Raw genomic sequence first — 15,678 nt, forward strand, 5'->3', positions numbered from 1 at the left:
AGCGGTGTTCTTTTTCTCGGTGTTAGGGGTTTTGTTTGTTGGTTTCTGTTGTGCATTCAGAACTGTTAAGGTTGCAAGACATCTTCAAATTAATTTTGAATGAATGTTCTTTTACCCAGATCCATGTTTAAGCTAAAGGTGATTTTTAGAAACTACATCTCCTGGTACATAAAGCGCAGTGCACATAATGCTCTACATAATAAATTATGTTCTGCTTTGTACATTATGTTCCACATCCAAAAATAAACCTGTTTTTCTTTTACTTTATCACAAGCTGACAATAAGAAGCATTAAAATAATGTAAAAACATCACCTCAATGAATAAAAATGTTATTTTTAGCTTGACTCAGTTTTTTTGTTTCATGACTGGGAGTACTTCACAGTGTGTGGATCAGCATCCAAAGTGTCCTGACTTCATCTTGGGTCTGGACTTTTGTGCAGATCATCTCTTTTTATCTTGCAATCCCACACTGAAGTGCCCATGGAAAAGAAACAGGAGCAGACCAAAAAATAGCTAAAATATCAGAGATCCATAACAAGGCATATGTTCTGGAGCACACCTGCTGACAGTCTAGTTGTGTTTCAGGTATGGAGTTATTGGGTTATTCCTCGTGTTCTTATCCAGCTTGTGACGTGATGAATTTATCAGCTGCAGATCTTGTGTCATTCCTGCTGTTAATTCTGGAAGACAGAAATACTATATTTAAGGGCTTTTTACTGGAGTTTCCTGGTTAGGCAAACTAGCAGATTGTGAGCCCTTGGTAAAGTTCAGAGTATCACTGGAAAAAAACATTTTAGAGGTGGTAGTCAGGAACAAACAAGACATCTTAATTGAACTTCTAGAGTTGGTTGCAATTATGATTTGCACTACTACATTTGATCACAGATTAAAAGTACATATTTACATCTATAAATGCACAAGTTGCTGGTGAATGAAATGATTGATTGGTTTTGCAAGGAGAATTCATTCTTCTGGATTTCTCACAGTCCATACAGGTACTGTTAAAGTATTAAGATCTAATTGAGTTCACATACTTACTTGCCTAATGGTAAACTGATTTAGTAACTTGTCTTCTAGAGAATAAAGTAAAGCACTGTGACAGTTACCACTCCTGGCCATGCTAAATAAAGTTGCTGAAATCAAGAAAACCTAAGCCTTGATATCCTAATTATCAGATTAAAAAATAACAGCAGATAGTAGGTCGTGTGCAACTGAACGTTTTATATGTATCTGAGTATTATCCATAGATAGTTTAAAAGGACAAGGAAATGAAGTACGAATGAAAAAGTCATCATCATGACCTCAGAACCACCTCAGGGATTACCACTAGCATTTGAACGATCTCATCCGGGGCCTTTGAAGAGGCAAAAAAAGACATCAGCCTCTGCTCTGCTCCTTGTGATAATGAAGGATGGTCAGGGTCCAAGGGCCCCGTATGCTGTGTTTCATTCTCAGGGGGTTTTTCCACTTTGGAGCCTTTTTTAATAGTTTGACTTGCTAGATTTATTGTCCAGTCATTTACAGAAGAAACTATGATAATTTTTATTCTTGTATGCGTATTACTAAGCAAATTCTGTAGGCAGTGTAGGAGACTAAATATTTTGTGGGCTGTTCTATTTATTTTCTGTTGTGTTTTCATTCTTTCCATGAATAGACTTACTAAATGTGTCTTCCTCTTTCTTCTGGTCATCAACAGCTTCTTTGTGAATTACTATGCCTCAAGGGAGCAACTTCAGAGTTGATCCACTCCAGTCAAAATGTTAATGCTTTATGTGTTGTACACATTAAAATTATTTAGACAAAATGTTGCCGTCCTTCACCCAGTAAAATTCATGAAGCTGAGGTGAAGCAGGGCTGGAATCATCAATGGGATCATGAGAGAAGGAACTCTTGGCAGTACAACATGGTCTTGGAGAAATGAATGTCCTCGTACGTTTTGTTGAGACATCAGGAGCCACTACCCATGAAGCAATTGCACCCCTTCAAACCCTTAGCCAACCATGGGAGCAAAGGGCAGCAGATGGACTGCTCTCTTCCCTCAGTTCTTCTTTCACACCGTGGGATGTTCTGTCATTTGATGACAACAGCTTGAGCTCCCTTAATAGCAAAGGAAGGGGGAAAAGGGACTGTAGCAGTTCTGCATAAGAAGTCCCTGTTTCTCAGGGATACACAAAAGCCTATTTATTTGTATATTGTTCCTTTGGTCTCTTGTGCTGTTAATGATGCAAATTCAGATATAATCCTCATTTTAAACATAAAAGCAGCAGCTGGTTCTCTAAGGAGCTTGTGACACACGTCTTGTTAGCCAACGGAACTCTCCATACCTTCTTCAAATAATTTTAGATCATTTTCTATTAGGATGTTCCTGCTGACAGACGAAGGGGAGAGCTGTTTTCCCACCCCTTTGTACTGTATGTGATTATCTCAAAAATATTTAAATATATCGCTTCAGTGAAGAGTGGCAGAACCAGTTTCAATATAATAGTGTTTTTAAACATTAACCTATCTTTGCCAATATCCACATGGCAAAAATATGTTTTTATATTTTAAAAAATAAATTTTGTAGAATTTTCCTGAGGAATCAAGACTGAGAATGATGCAGAAATTTTCAAATGGACTTTTATTTCAATATCAGCATAAACTGTTCATGCAGTAATGTTAGAGGCAACAAAGTGAAAAGATAAGCTATAAAAAAATCCTGGTTTAATCGGGATAGTCCTGAAAACCAGAAGAGACCTCAGCTTAGTTGATAAGTGCAGTATATGTTTTGTTGTATAAACTTGTGTCCCAGCTATGTCAGTCCAACTGCAATAAATACGTTTTGTTTCTTTACTTGTAGTCCTGAGGGCTTTGATCTTTCCAAATCCTCTTGGAGCCACTCTGCAGGCCCTTTTATTATTTTTCTCCCACTAAAATAATCCAGATGGTAGAAGTCCATACACTCTAAGCTGTAAGAAATTCTCTTGTCCACTGGAATGCCTTAGTTTACAAAATTCCACAGACAAAAAGTGAGAAAAAAAAATGTTATATTCAAAATGAGATGGCAAATAGGCGCAAATCTGCATATTTGCTTTCAGAGGCCAAAATTTCAGGTTTTGTTAACTCTTGTGTAACTGCAGGCTGACTTGAAAAGAGACAATTGTGTTCCCAACAAAGGTGGCAACAGCCTGTGCTGGGAAAGAGGGAATATTACCTCATCTTTCGGTTGCGCTCACAGTTAGATTGGATTAAGTGTAATATAAAACTGCATCCAAAGGGCATCTACAAGAACTCCTACTGACATAGCTATTATAGGAAAATAGCTGGCATTATTCATCGCTTGCTCAGAGTTGTCTTTTTATAGGTATTCAATTGTTTTGGGATCATACATGTGAGCATTGTGTTCCATCTTTTTTCCCCTCTGTAAGTGCCTGTCAGTCTGCTGATTCTCTTGGTTCAACTGCTCACTCTCTGGTTTGGAGCCAGGTTGAAAATTATGCTTAATCAGGATATGATTTGCAAATGGTATGCATATTCTAACCCTCCAGGCAGAAAAGTGTATTAGAGAAGGTAAGTATAGTGCAAAAGGTGATAATAAATTCAATTGCCTCATTTGAATCCACTTTAATGTGACCTGCTAATCAGAGGGCTCAGTTACCTTCAGAAAAAGTATGAAATTGAATTTCCAGCGTAATATCAAATCCTATCTTTTGATAGCTTCCTTTCCCTTGTTTAAAAACCTGTCTCCAAAATTTCATTTTTACCCTTAAGATTGTCACTAATCTCTTTTTTACAATACCTTTCTGCAGTTCAACTCCTCTTCTAAATTGATTGAAACCTCCTAAACTTGTTAACTGCATTAAACACATCTTTTTGAATTGGCTGTATGCATATACAAATAAAGGAACGGCACCATGAAGACCACTTTAAGACATTCTTTGATATTGCAAAGAATTTAAGCTCAAGGACAAATTTGTTACGTAGTTTCTGTTTACTTCTGCTACCAGGAGTCTCTCTGAATTTGGATAAAATCTTCACTGCTCACTCATGCATTGTACGTGCCGTAGTGCTTTGAGCACAGGCTGGCACAAGTCTGTTCTCCAGGCTTCCTCTTTGTCAAGCTCAGTTATTTAGAGATAGAGTTTCGGAGAAGAGAAGCCTCCTCCATAATATTCAGGTCTGTTTTTTTTAAACATGAACACTTCCAGATTTCAGGAGGGACAGGATCTCTCATTACTATGTTATAAATAAGCATAATTAGTCTGGAACTGGAAAGCAATGTCTCTTATTCAAAGAGCAGGCCAACTTTCTCACTCTGGCCCTGATCCACGTCTCTGCAGCTCTGCTGAGTGATGTTCATGTGAGCACACAGCAAGGGGCAGAGACGACATGGCCCTGCCTGTGCCCTCTGTGAGCTCATCACTCCTGCTATAGGGATGGTGCAGCAGGTCCCCACGCCTACCCCACTGCTGGGATTGCACCAGAAAAGCTGAGTGTCTCATTTGTGTCCCCAAGGTTTTGAGGAGAGGCTGTCCCATTTGTACCTCTGACATTTTCAGGGGTGGCTGTGCTGGGGGACGGCAGACAGGTGCAGTGGGACGGGCTGTGCCAGGTACCTGTGCAGAAGTGCTCCAGGGAACAGGGATCACTCTCATTTGCAGCTTTCACAGGGACCCTCCTGCCTGCAGAGACAGCAGAGAGGAACGAAGAGTTAAGTTTTCCTTCCGATAGTCCCTGAGAGTGCCAGGGACATGAGGCTGCACAGATAGCCAGGGGCTTGTGTCTTGAGGATACCACAGAATAAATAACTATTTGTAAGTCCTATGGCAGCTTTTGCTGCCCTACAAATCGGAGACTCATCCCAGAGGAGGAGCCATCAGCTGCTGCCTACACCATAAAACAGTTATGTGTGCACTGATTGCAGTTGTTACAGGACAGAGGTTTAGATTTAAACACCACAAAGGGAAGGAAATAAGCAGAATATGGATCGATGAAAGCCATGTGCACTGTTGAGCTGATACCACCAGGCTTACTGTCAGAGTACTTGCATGTCATACAGCAAAGTTATGGTTTCCCAGGCCATTCTCAAGGACAGCTTCAGCATTGTTTTCATGGGTCTGAATAGAACATCCTTTTGCTATTAACAGCTTAGTGGCAGAAAAGTATTTCTTATTCTCAACAGGGTAATTTCTTTAGCAATTTTAAGGGTATCTTAGGAATAAAAAATATGCATATGTAATAATTAACGTCTGGGATAGAAGGTCTTATTCTGAATCAGCCCAATTTCATTTTGAATTACAGAAAATAAACAAAATATTCATGAATATTTAGCATTTTCCAACACTTTAAATCTGAATTGATGATATAATTTACAAGTGTTATGATTTATTCATTAACTCTCTCTCTGTAAGTTAGGTAAGAATACCATGACATTTATTTTAATCAAAAGGAGACATTTGAGCTCAAATTTGCAAAAGCAACTATTGAATTTGTGAGAATCGGACATCTAGGACGTCAGTCGTTGCAGTATCAACAGTAGTCAGGAAACGTTGGTGAAATTTAGTATCTTTATATACTTGAGTTGCTCAAAATGAAGGGACTTTTAAAAAATATTGATTTTGTCTTCCTGCAGGTGTGAGGTCACAAGATATTACAAAAAACAAACAAACAAAAAACCCTAGAAAATTTCAGAATCAGTGGAAGAATACCTCAGTCAATGAAAACAATCACAGAAAAATGTAATTTGATTGTACTTGGAATCCATTTGGGATAACTGAAGAGGAGCAAACTAGGAGAACAGTTGGGAATGTATTAGAAGAAAGATCTTACCCTAATATTAATCTGATACTTTACTGCAAGAGAAAAAAAAAGTACCTATAATTGTAATTTTGTTTTATATGTATGTCTTCATTCCTTTTCTTTATTTTCAAGTAGAAATATATAATTTTATTATGAACTGAGCACATATATTAGGAGCAATGGAGAATTTCACAGACAAAAATAAAAGAAATTTTATCTGTGTTTCAGGTAGGAGTTATGTCTCTGTCAGACATTTTGCCTTGAATTAAAAATCAGACATGAAAGAATTAAAAAATGAGGAAAAAAAGGCAAGACATACCAGAAAATGTGGGGTTTGTCAGCCAGATATAAAATGGCTCTAATGGCTGTTTCTATGGCAACTAAAAATGAATGGCAACTAAAAATAAACTCAGGTTTGTTTCTTTTTTTTGGCAGAGACTGTAAGGTTGCTGTCCACTGCCACACACACCAAATAATATTCTCTGCCCCAAGGCTGGACATGTAAAGATTCGGTATCGCTACCAGATAATTTCACACAGATGAACTGCAACAGCTTTTAGTTGACAGGATTGCATCTGTGATAGGGACTCAATTGCTCTGCCCTGAGCAGTAAAACAGAGCCCAGGTTTACTGAAACGAAGTGATTTATTTTCTGAACTGATTCCCACCAGTGCTCACCCATTTTTTACAATTGCCAAAGCCAACTCAGCATTTTTTAACTCCTTGGAATTACATACCCTTTCTTTAAGATTATAAGCTTATTAGACATAATTGCTATGAGATTCACAGCACCCTTCCAAGAGCAGCTGAAGTCCTCCAAGCGCTCAAGTGGAGACCTTCTGCAACCCCTCCTCCTCTGCCTGCAGCTTCCCTGTGAGCACTGGCTGGCTCACGATACAATTTAATCCTAAATACCCCTGGCTGGGTAGGACAGATAAGACTTTGTAATTCTGGGTCCCTCTATCCTATTATCAATGCTCTCCCTGCTCATGTTATCACAGAGTGTGCAACACATGCTCACTGTTTCATGCAATAAAACACCTCTCCTGGTAAGCTGCAGCATGGCCATCCCATTCTTTCAGACTCTTTGAAAAGCAGACAAAAGAGCAATTGTGACTTGGGGCCACAATCGTACTCTGTGTGAACTGTTCAAGACCAAGGGCCAGGGGTTTGTGGAGAGGAAGGAGACATTCTCTGGAGGGGACCAGCTGTAAAGAAAGTAGCTGCAAGTCCCTCTGCACTGCTTGGCACTCCCTTAATTAGCACTAAAGTCCTAACCTGTGCAGACCGTGGTGATGTGGGTCACAGCAGTGATCTGACTCAAAATGGTGAAAAGAATAAAGCTGACATGAGGCTTTAGGATCCCTTGTGTGAGTAGGTAGGAGTGGTGGGGGCTGCACACACAAGGGTCTGGGAAGGGCAAGGTGACTTCTTTAAGTGGTGATTCTGGTTTATGATTCCAAACAACTGCAGAAATAAGGCCTTGCTAAGCACCTTAGCTTGTCTGTTTTGTTGAACTTTTGTTTTCCCCCAGAAGTTCTGGTGCTATAGCCAGTGAAAAAATGCCTTTCTTTTTCCTTCGGGTATATCTGCTATAAACATGTTGAACAGAGGACTTTCAAACAGGAGTGCTGTCAAGCAGTAATATATTTCACACCAGCTGACTAAAAAGCCCAGTGTCAAACCAGCTGATATAGAATTAAGTCCTCAGGAAGCCCCATCTGCGACACAACTTGCACCAGTCTTTATGTGAGATGACCTCTCAGTGAACTACACTGTCATGTGTTTTATTAAGGTCTGTTTTCCATTGCTCAGTAAAACTTCGACAGGAGAATCATTCACAATACAAGTGAAGAGGAGCAGGGTGCACAATGCAGTTCACTGGGAAGAGGGAATTAAGCAGCTGTAAATCCCTGCAGCCCTTGCAGTACAGCTGTCAGCTGCCAAAAGGTCTGAGGAATCAGCAGGAAGGGCAGACTGAAGATGCAGAGAGCAGGGAGAAGGGAGCCTCATCAGTCTAAGACACAAAGCAGTAAAGTCTTGTATTAAATTTGATGTTTGGTGATGCAATCAGGTGCATTTTGGATGTGAATTCTCCTGACTTTACTTGGAAGAAAAGGTGTTGAGAAAATATGAAACACCATTTGGCTGCAGGTTGAGCAAATAAGTGGATGTTGTCTAGAGTATAAACAGAAATCATATCCTACAAAACCTCACTTTTTGGGGTCATGGATTCTTTCTTTGCATCTAGAAAACTAAAGCCTCATACAGAAAGAGTGCTAGCACCTTTTACTTCGTTCTGGTATATGATGTATTTACACATTTGCACGAGAGTCTCTGGAATATAATTATCTCTGATTTAAAAAGCATGTAGAAAATGAGATGATTGCATATCATGGATTACACTGCAGGGCTGTCCAAACTACAGCAGCACAATGAAGATGGGCAGCAAAATCATGAGCTGTGTGTCAACTGCACCTGTCCTGAGACCTGGTTATGTCCCAGGCATGATACCCGCATGCCTGAAAGATCTCTAAAGACTGCTCTCTGTATGTCTTTACCTTGCTTGAATTGGCAGAACTCTCTCTGACTAAAATTTGTCCTTTCAGTGTGTTTCAGTTATCTACAAAATGATAAAGTTTCATGCCCAGTTCTGTCTTTGAGACTGTGATGTTAATATGCTGGGATATTTCATGTATGCTCATTGTGTGGAAGCATTGGGATTTCTGTATATGGAAATCTACAACTTTGCATCCCTGCTCTTGCAGATGGGTATAAAATTCAACTCTGTGGCAGCTCTTGTGGTAGGGAGGTATTTAAGATTAGCAGAAAGTACATTCAATGGAGCAAGTACAGAAAAAAAGCCTTCTGTGTGGCCATCCCAAACTCTGAAGCAAGATTTATACACCCTCAAAAGGTCTTCATTGTAGTTAGTATGTCTGTCTGGTTTCCTAAGACTGTATTCTAACTTTACTATTATAAGTCTGAATGTCATTCCATTTATATTCGTATATGGTATGACTTTGAGTGCTTGTAAACTCATAGAATGATTTGATTACAGTTACAGTGGAATATAAATGAAAAATAAGCTCAGGAGAGGGAATTCTTAGAATTGATCTGGGCTCTCTGTGTCTATTGCTACAGTAGGTGGCACTGTAACTTAAGTCAAATGAGTACGTCATCTGGGCTAGGAATCTCACAAACCTCTAAATAGTACTCTTTGAGCAATTTTAAGGAATAAGGAATAAGGATTAGGCTTTTGGCATGCACCTATGTTGTGGCCGAATTCCGATTTTAGATTTCTCAGGTCAAATTGTTTCCTTAGGAAAACTCTGAATCATGTATTTACTTAATAGTTTTTCCATCTGCTTGCATTTCTCAAGTCTGGGAATTTTTTGTTACTTTTAATATTCCACCTGAAAACACATGCATCTTGTTTTCTTTATTAATTTCTGTTACAATTTTGGGCTGTTACCAGCAACATACAATATAATGATCAATACTTGCTATCTTGTTACTGCTAACTGAAACAGTCATGTCTTGCTGTAAATTGGGAAGATCACATCCTGGAAAGATACTGCAAGCACTTGTTATTTAAACATTAAGAGGATTTATCTGAGTTAGATATATACTATGTTGTATACTTGACTCTATATCCCTAATACTGGAGCAAATTTGTTTACTGATCGGGCTCTCATAATATCCCAGGAGGTAGGATAGCAATGTTATTCATATTTCTAAATAGAAAATGAAAAAGGAGAGAGATCAAATAACTTCACCTCATTCACACAGGGACTGTGTTAGAATGGGGACTTGCATTATATATGGAATATATCTTTATTTCAGATATACATAGAGCATGTTTTGGTTCTGCATATCCCATTTGAAGAAAACAGTGCACTTTCCTCTATGGTATTATTTAGGTTATTCAGGTGCTTTACATGAAGGCTTGATCTAAAGTGATTATTGCTGTTAAGCCATGTATACTTTGGAAAAGGTCTTAATGCTGGATATCCAAAATAAAGATGGTTAGACCAACCTAAGGCATTTTTTGCTGCTACTAAACCTCTTGTTTGTTATTAAACTTCTTTCTGATGTATTGAGAAAAAACGTAGAGCTGTAAATAAATCAACTTTCTAGCTTGATAATAGATTTAAAAGACAAGCTGAATCTCTCCAAGGGGCAGAGGAAGAATTCCACAAGAAAGCATAAGAGATGTAAATCTTCCCATGATGTATCATTTTATTGTCCACTGTATACTGGACAGCTGTGGCAGCAACTGCATTCCATCAGGGTCATCACTTTCTTCAAGATAATTTGGGTTATGTATGGACCTTTGTTTCTTCACTAATACACAAGATAAAGCCAGATCTTGAGGTGCAAGGTTTTTTCCTAGTGTTCAAAAAGAAATACAGAAGGAACTCTAGTATTTTTTACCATATTTTGTTGGCATCTGTATGTCTGTGTCCATCAAACTAATTATACTGCTGGTAGTACTTCCTATAACACAAGGACTTTTTTTTTTTTCTAGTATAACAAGAAGGATTTTAAGACAATAGCTAAATCTGAAAGTCAGGGAGAACAAGATATTGCTGTCTTAGGAATACTATTAATTTGGCAGAGAGTTCACAAAGCCTTTCCAAAAGCTAAATCTTCTGTGATTCATTTGCACTGGGGTACACTGGATTGCCAGAATGAAAGCGGAGAGCACACTTCCATGCAAACAAGGAAAATCCTCAGAAACTGTTATTAGTAATCTGTTTTTTTCTTAAGAGTGATACATTTTTTCTTACCTTGATACATAAACAATCACGTAGGAAACCTCAAATGAGCAACTATTCCAGACATAATTTGACACAGTAAACAACTGGATAAAATAAATAGATGAAACAGTAAAAGAGTTAATCTAAATTAACTCTGCAAACTGCAGGCACGGATTTTATTCCAAAAAGAGCAGTTACCAAGGACTATTTTAAAATAAAAAATTGCAATGAAAATATTGAAGTCAAATATGTCCACTGTAGTTTCTCAGGAGAAATAGACTTCATATTTAAACTCTTATTGGTAATAGTCTTCTAAGCAAGATTCCCTGAGTTAATTTTCAGAGGAACCTTACTCACTCCATTAATGGGGGGCTCCTGAAACAGGTGCCTTAAACAGTGTGAATATTCTTCTTGGGTTGCTATAATTCTTAAAATATATTTCGCTGAAACATTACATATGGAACTTGTTTAGCACATGATACAGTTACATTATTAAACTAAAAATATTAAATGAAAGTATAAAAATCCTTTGATCCAGGGTACTGCTTTAACTCTAAACATTTATAGTTTACAATAAACCATTTATATATATAATTGAAAGAATAATCTTGAAAATATATTTTTATAATAGTGGTTATATTAATTTTATAGCCAGAATTATTCTTTTCATCTGACCATAACAGATTTACAAACTAAAACAAGCTTGCTGTGTATGTACCAAACCTCTGTTTGATTCTACTGTGCCAGAACTTATATTAGTTTTTTTATTTTTTCCACAAGTTATGTGAGGTTATGAAAAGACTTGGAAAAAAATTTCTTCATTACCAACTCGATATGGGTAGGCAGTGTAACTCCCTGCTTTTGACACCTTGAAGATTCTCGGATGACTCAGACTAACAATTCTGCTCATGGGAAAATTAATTTTAATTGCTTATATCACTTTTTAAGCACATTATTTGCACATATCCTTTCTAGCCCCTGAAAACTTGCATTAGTTTACTTCCTAAAAAACAAATTAATGAAGAGAGTGCTTATCCCTGATCTTTACTTATGTCTTCAGCTTTCTTTTCATTTGAGGCTGGAAAAAATTTATACTTTATAGTATAAACAGTAGTATATTTATAGTCCTTTATACTTCTTTCACAGGAATGGAACACCTATGCAAAACTGGTATAAAAATGGAAGCCTTATGTTTTAAAACATACAGCTAAATTTGTGTATTGAGCTGCTGTACACTCTGGCTCAGTTTTAATCCAATAGTAAGTGAAATTTTTTACCTATATGATCAGGGAAACATGGCCCACAGATCAAAATTAAAATTGTTCTCTTTCCTATTATGGGAAACAAACATATTTTCATATACAGTCAAAGATGTTTCTTAATCTATCATAATTCTTTTTTTGTAAAATAGAAAAAATTCTAAATGTTTTATATTACATCTAGTGCACTTACCACAAATAATAATTTTATAATAATTCTTTGATTTCACATATTACCTGATATGTGACAATATTGGCATGACTGACATGGGAGTTACTGGCATTTTAAGTTAATTTTTCTTTAATTTTTATGGGAAATTCAATGTTTAAGTGCTCAGTAGCTCACTGCTTTCTTGTAGGTTTGTTGATATTACACCTGCTATGATGAATTTAACAGCCATAAGCCAAATGAAGCACATTCCCTAAACAGAAAACCTTAAGGAATGAGGACAGAAGACTTCAATGTAACACTTTCACTTGGAGATGGCAGTAATGGGCAATCACATGGGATTTTTATTTTGTAATGCTTGGTGCTGTGCCACAGCTATCAGACTTTTTTTTAACCCAACTTCAAGGGCATCTCCTAAATCCTCAGCAAACTTTTTAGCCTTAATTGAAAACAACTCATTGCCTGTATTTTCTGAAAGGAGAGAAAATATCAAAATATTTATCTTAGAAACAAAATATTGGATCAAACCGTGTCCTGTAGATAATTTGTTGGAACAACAGGAAACTTGGCTGGAAAAGGGGGGTGGTTATGTAAAAAAAGATTTACGACTTACACAATTCTCTGCACTGGAGTCAAATCTCCAAGTAAATGAACATTTTTTGAGGTTCTGTCTTACAGTGTGTCGTTTTAGTGTCTGTGTGGATGAAGGTGGGAGGAGTACCAGGGGGAATATCCTGAAGGAACAGCAGACCTTGCTGTTTGCTTTCAGATATTTTAGGTAATGCTTTGCCTACATAAAAATAAGTGTGGGCTTTTAATTATTAGTTGGATCTCAGAATAGGCTAAGCACAGGATAAGCAGATAGGGAATCTAAAAACCCCCAGAAATTAATATAATTGTTCTGGTGATTTAGCAGCAGTTTTGAAATTCATGGAAACCTCAGGAAGCAAAAGAGCTTCTTGGTGAGATGATAGACACAAATGACTGATTAAATCTAGCAGGGGAATAAAAAGGCCACTTCTGCAGGAGACAGGCGATACCTCTCCCACTTACAGCAGAGTGCTTGAGTTTTTCAAATGAGCTTTTTTCGTGCTTGCGAGGGGAATGCTCAATGTGGATAATCTTTCTAATCACTGTGCAATCTGAAAGTTTATTTTTTCAGGAAAGGGCAATGCAAAAACTCATGAGAGAGAAGATGAAAAGGGTGTGAACTCTGACTAGCTGTAAACTGAGGAATTAGAAAAATCCTGTCCTTGTAGGGCAGTGGAAAGGAGCATAAGAAGGAAGGAATATTAACCTGATAACAATGGGTAATACAGCAAATGTGTTACAAGAGTCATGGAATGCTTTGTAAGGGAATCAGTGGGAGTTGTATGCTGCGTCTGTGGCTGGCAACAGAGACTCTCAAGACAGAAACAAACAGCTGAACTGAGGGAAGATACCACCAGATGTTTTTCCTCCTCTCTTGCATTCATAGTTCTTTTGCCTGTTCTGATTTCCCTTTGGTTTGTAGCCTGTACTTCTACCCTTCTTTGTGTGAACAGGTACACCTCTACTCTAAAAACATTCATAATCCTGTATACTGGGAGCTTGCAACTAAGATAACTGGAGAGACTGAAATGTTTTCCCTATGCATTCCAGGGTGGGTGGGGAGGAAATATAACTTTAATGTGTATTTTTAAAGATAATTTGTAAAAATATTTAAACTCTCTGCATTGTTAGCTGGAAGAGTTAAAATTAATACTGTAACTTCAAGGAAAACAAGGATAGTGGATGGATTTCATTGGTTTACACAGCTAGGACTTATAATATAGCTGTGTGTAGATTATTTAATATTTATCCCCAAAGCATTGAAAAAAATATTTTATATCTCTAGCTATCCACTACATAGTCCTTGAATTCCAGGATTACACAGTAATTGAAACTGGAAGACGTCAGAAGTCTGCAGGCCAGGGGCTGCTCCAAGCAACATGAGCTGTGAGTTCATAGAAGGTTACTCAGGGGTTGTTCCATTGGGTCTTGAAAACTTGGAAATGTGGAGGCTGCCCAGCATCTCTGGAAAATCTGTTCTGTTGTTTGACCTCCCTCAATGTGAAAAATGTATGTGCATGAACTGATGTGTATGGAGTTTGTGAGGCAATGTTTTGGTAGCAGGGGGGCTACAGGGGTAACTTCTGTAAGGAACTGCCAGAAGTTTCCTCCATGTCCAACACAGTCAATTTCAGCCCACTCCGGGATGGACTCACTGCTGGCCAAGGCTGAGCCCATCAGTGAAAGCAGCTTTGACATAATGTGTTTAGGAAGGGGAAAGAATTCCCCTCACAGGAGCACTTGCAGTCAGAGCAGAGAGCAGTGGGAATACGTGAGAGAAACAGCTCTGCAGACACCAAGGTCAGAGAAGGAATTGGAGGAGGTGCTCCAGGCACAGAAGCAGATTCCCCTGCAGCCTGTGGTGCAGCCCATGGTGGGAAAGGCTGTGCCCCTGCAGCTCATCAAAGGCCATCGAGCAGAAATGCACCTGCAGCCTGTGGAAGACCCCACACCAGGGCAGGTGGATGCCCAAAGGAGGCTGTGAACCCCTGGGGATCCCATGCTGGAGCAGTTTGTTCCTGAAGGAACCACCCTGCTGCAGTTCACAAAGAACTGCAGCCTGTGGGAAGGGCCAGTGGTAGATAATTTCATGAAGGAATGTCTTCCTGTATGAGGGACCCTATGTTGGAGCAAGGGAAGAGTGTGAGGAGTTGCCCCCCTGAGGAGTAAGGAAAAGCAAACCCATTCCCCATCTCACTGCACTGCCAGTGTGGGGAGGTAAAAAACTGAGAGTGAATCTGAGCCCTGGATTTGCAGAAAAGTGTTTTAAGGTTTAGATTTTGCTTCTCATTATCCTACTCTGATTTGGTTGGTAATAAATTTAATAAATTTCCAAAAGTCGGGTCTGTTTTGCCTGTGACAGTAATAGTGAATGATCTCTCCCTTATCTCTACCCATGGGCCTGAGGAGGAGAGTGATGGAGCAGCTTCAGTGGGCATCTGGCATCTGGCCAGATCAGCTTACACATGGTTGTGTAGCCAGTGAGCCAGTGTAGCTTTCAGGAAGACACACAGGTCTGGAGCATACAAGGCTTCATGTCAGTACTTCAAAACATTCATACCAGAATTCTCGAATTATGTCTTTTAGCTGTTCTGTACGTGTATAAGTATATATACTTGTGGAAGGATGAAGAGAAGGCAGAGGACTGCTGTTTAACAGAGTGCCTCAAAAATGTCCAGCTGGCTAACACCCAAACCAGATTAATGTCTAAAAAAGGCTATAATCTGTACATTCAGGTGAATATTTTATGATATGTAATACAAGAAACATCTGTGGCTCCAGCCAGCTTCTCATGAAAGGAAGTTCTGATTACAAAGCTGTCATAGCAGTGTAATGTTAATCTTTATACTTAATTGAAATTTCAAGGAGAGAACACTGAACCATTCTTATCCTCTGGAGCTGGGAAGTGATGTGAAATGCAACCCTTCAAAGCCCCAGAGACCCCAAAACGTGATGATTCAAGAGAGTAGTTTAAAAATAGGAGGACTAAAAATAGCAAACGTTCTTTTTGTTGCTTAAATCCATATAGTTCGCATTTTCTGGCTACATAGGCCTGAAATATTTTGAAAAATGCAACTCCTTAAAAAGCATATAAATAGCAACTGAGGCCATTGTATA

Source organism: Prinia subflava, chromosome 4 (assembly GCF_021018805.1).
Source record: "Prinia subflava isolate CZ2003 ecotype Zambia chromosome 4, Cam_Psub_1.2, whole genome shotgun sequence".
NCBI classification, from domain to species: domain Eukaryota; kingdom Metazoa; phylum Chordata; class Aves; order Passeriformes; family Cisticolidae; genus Prinia; species Prinia subflava.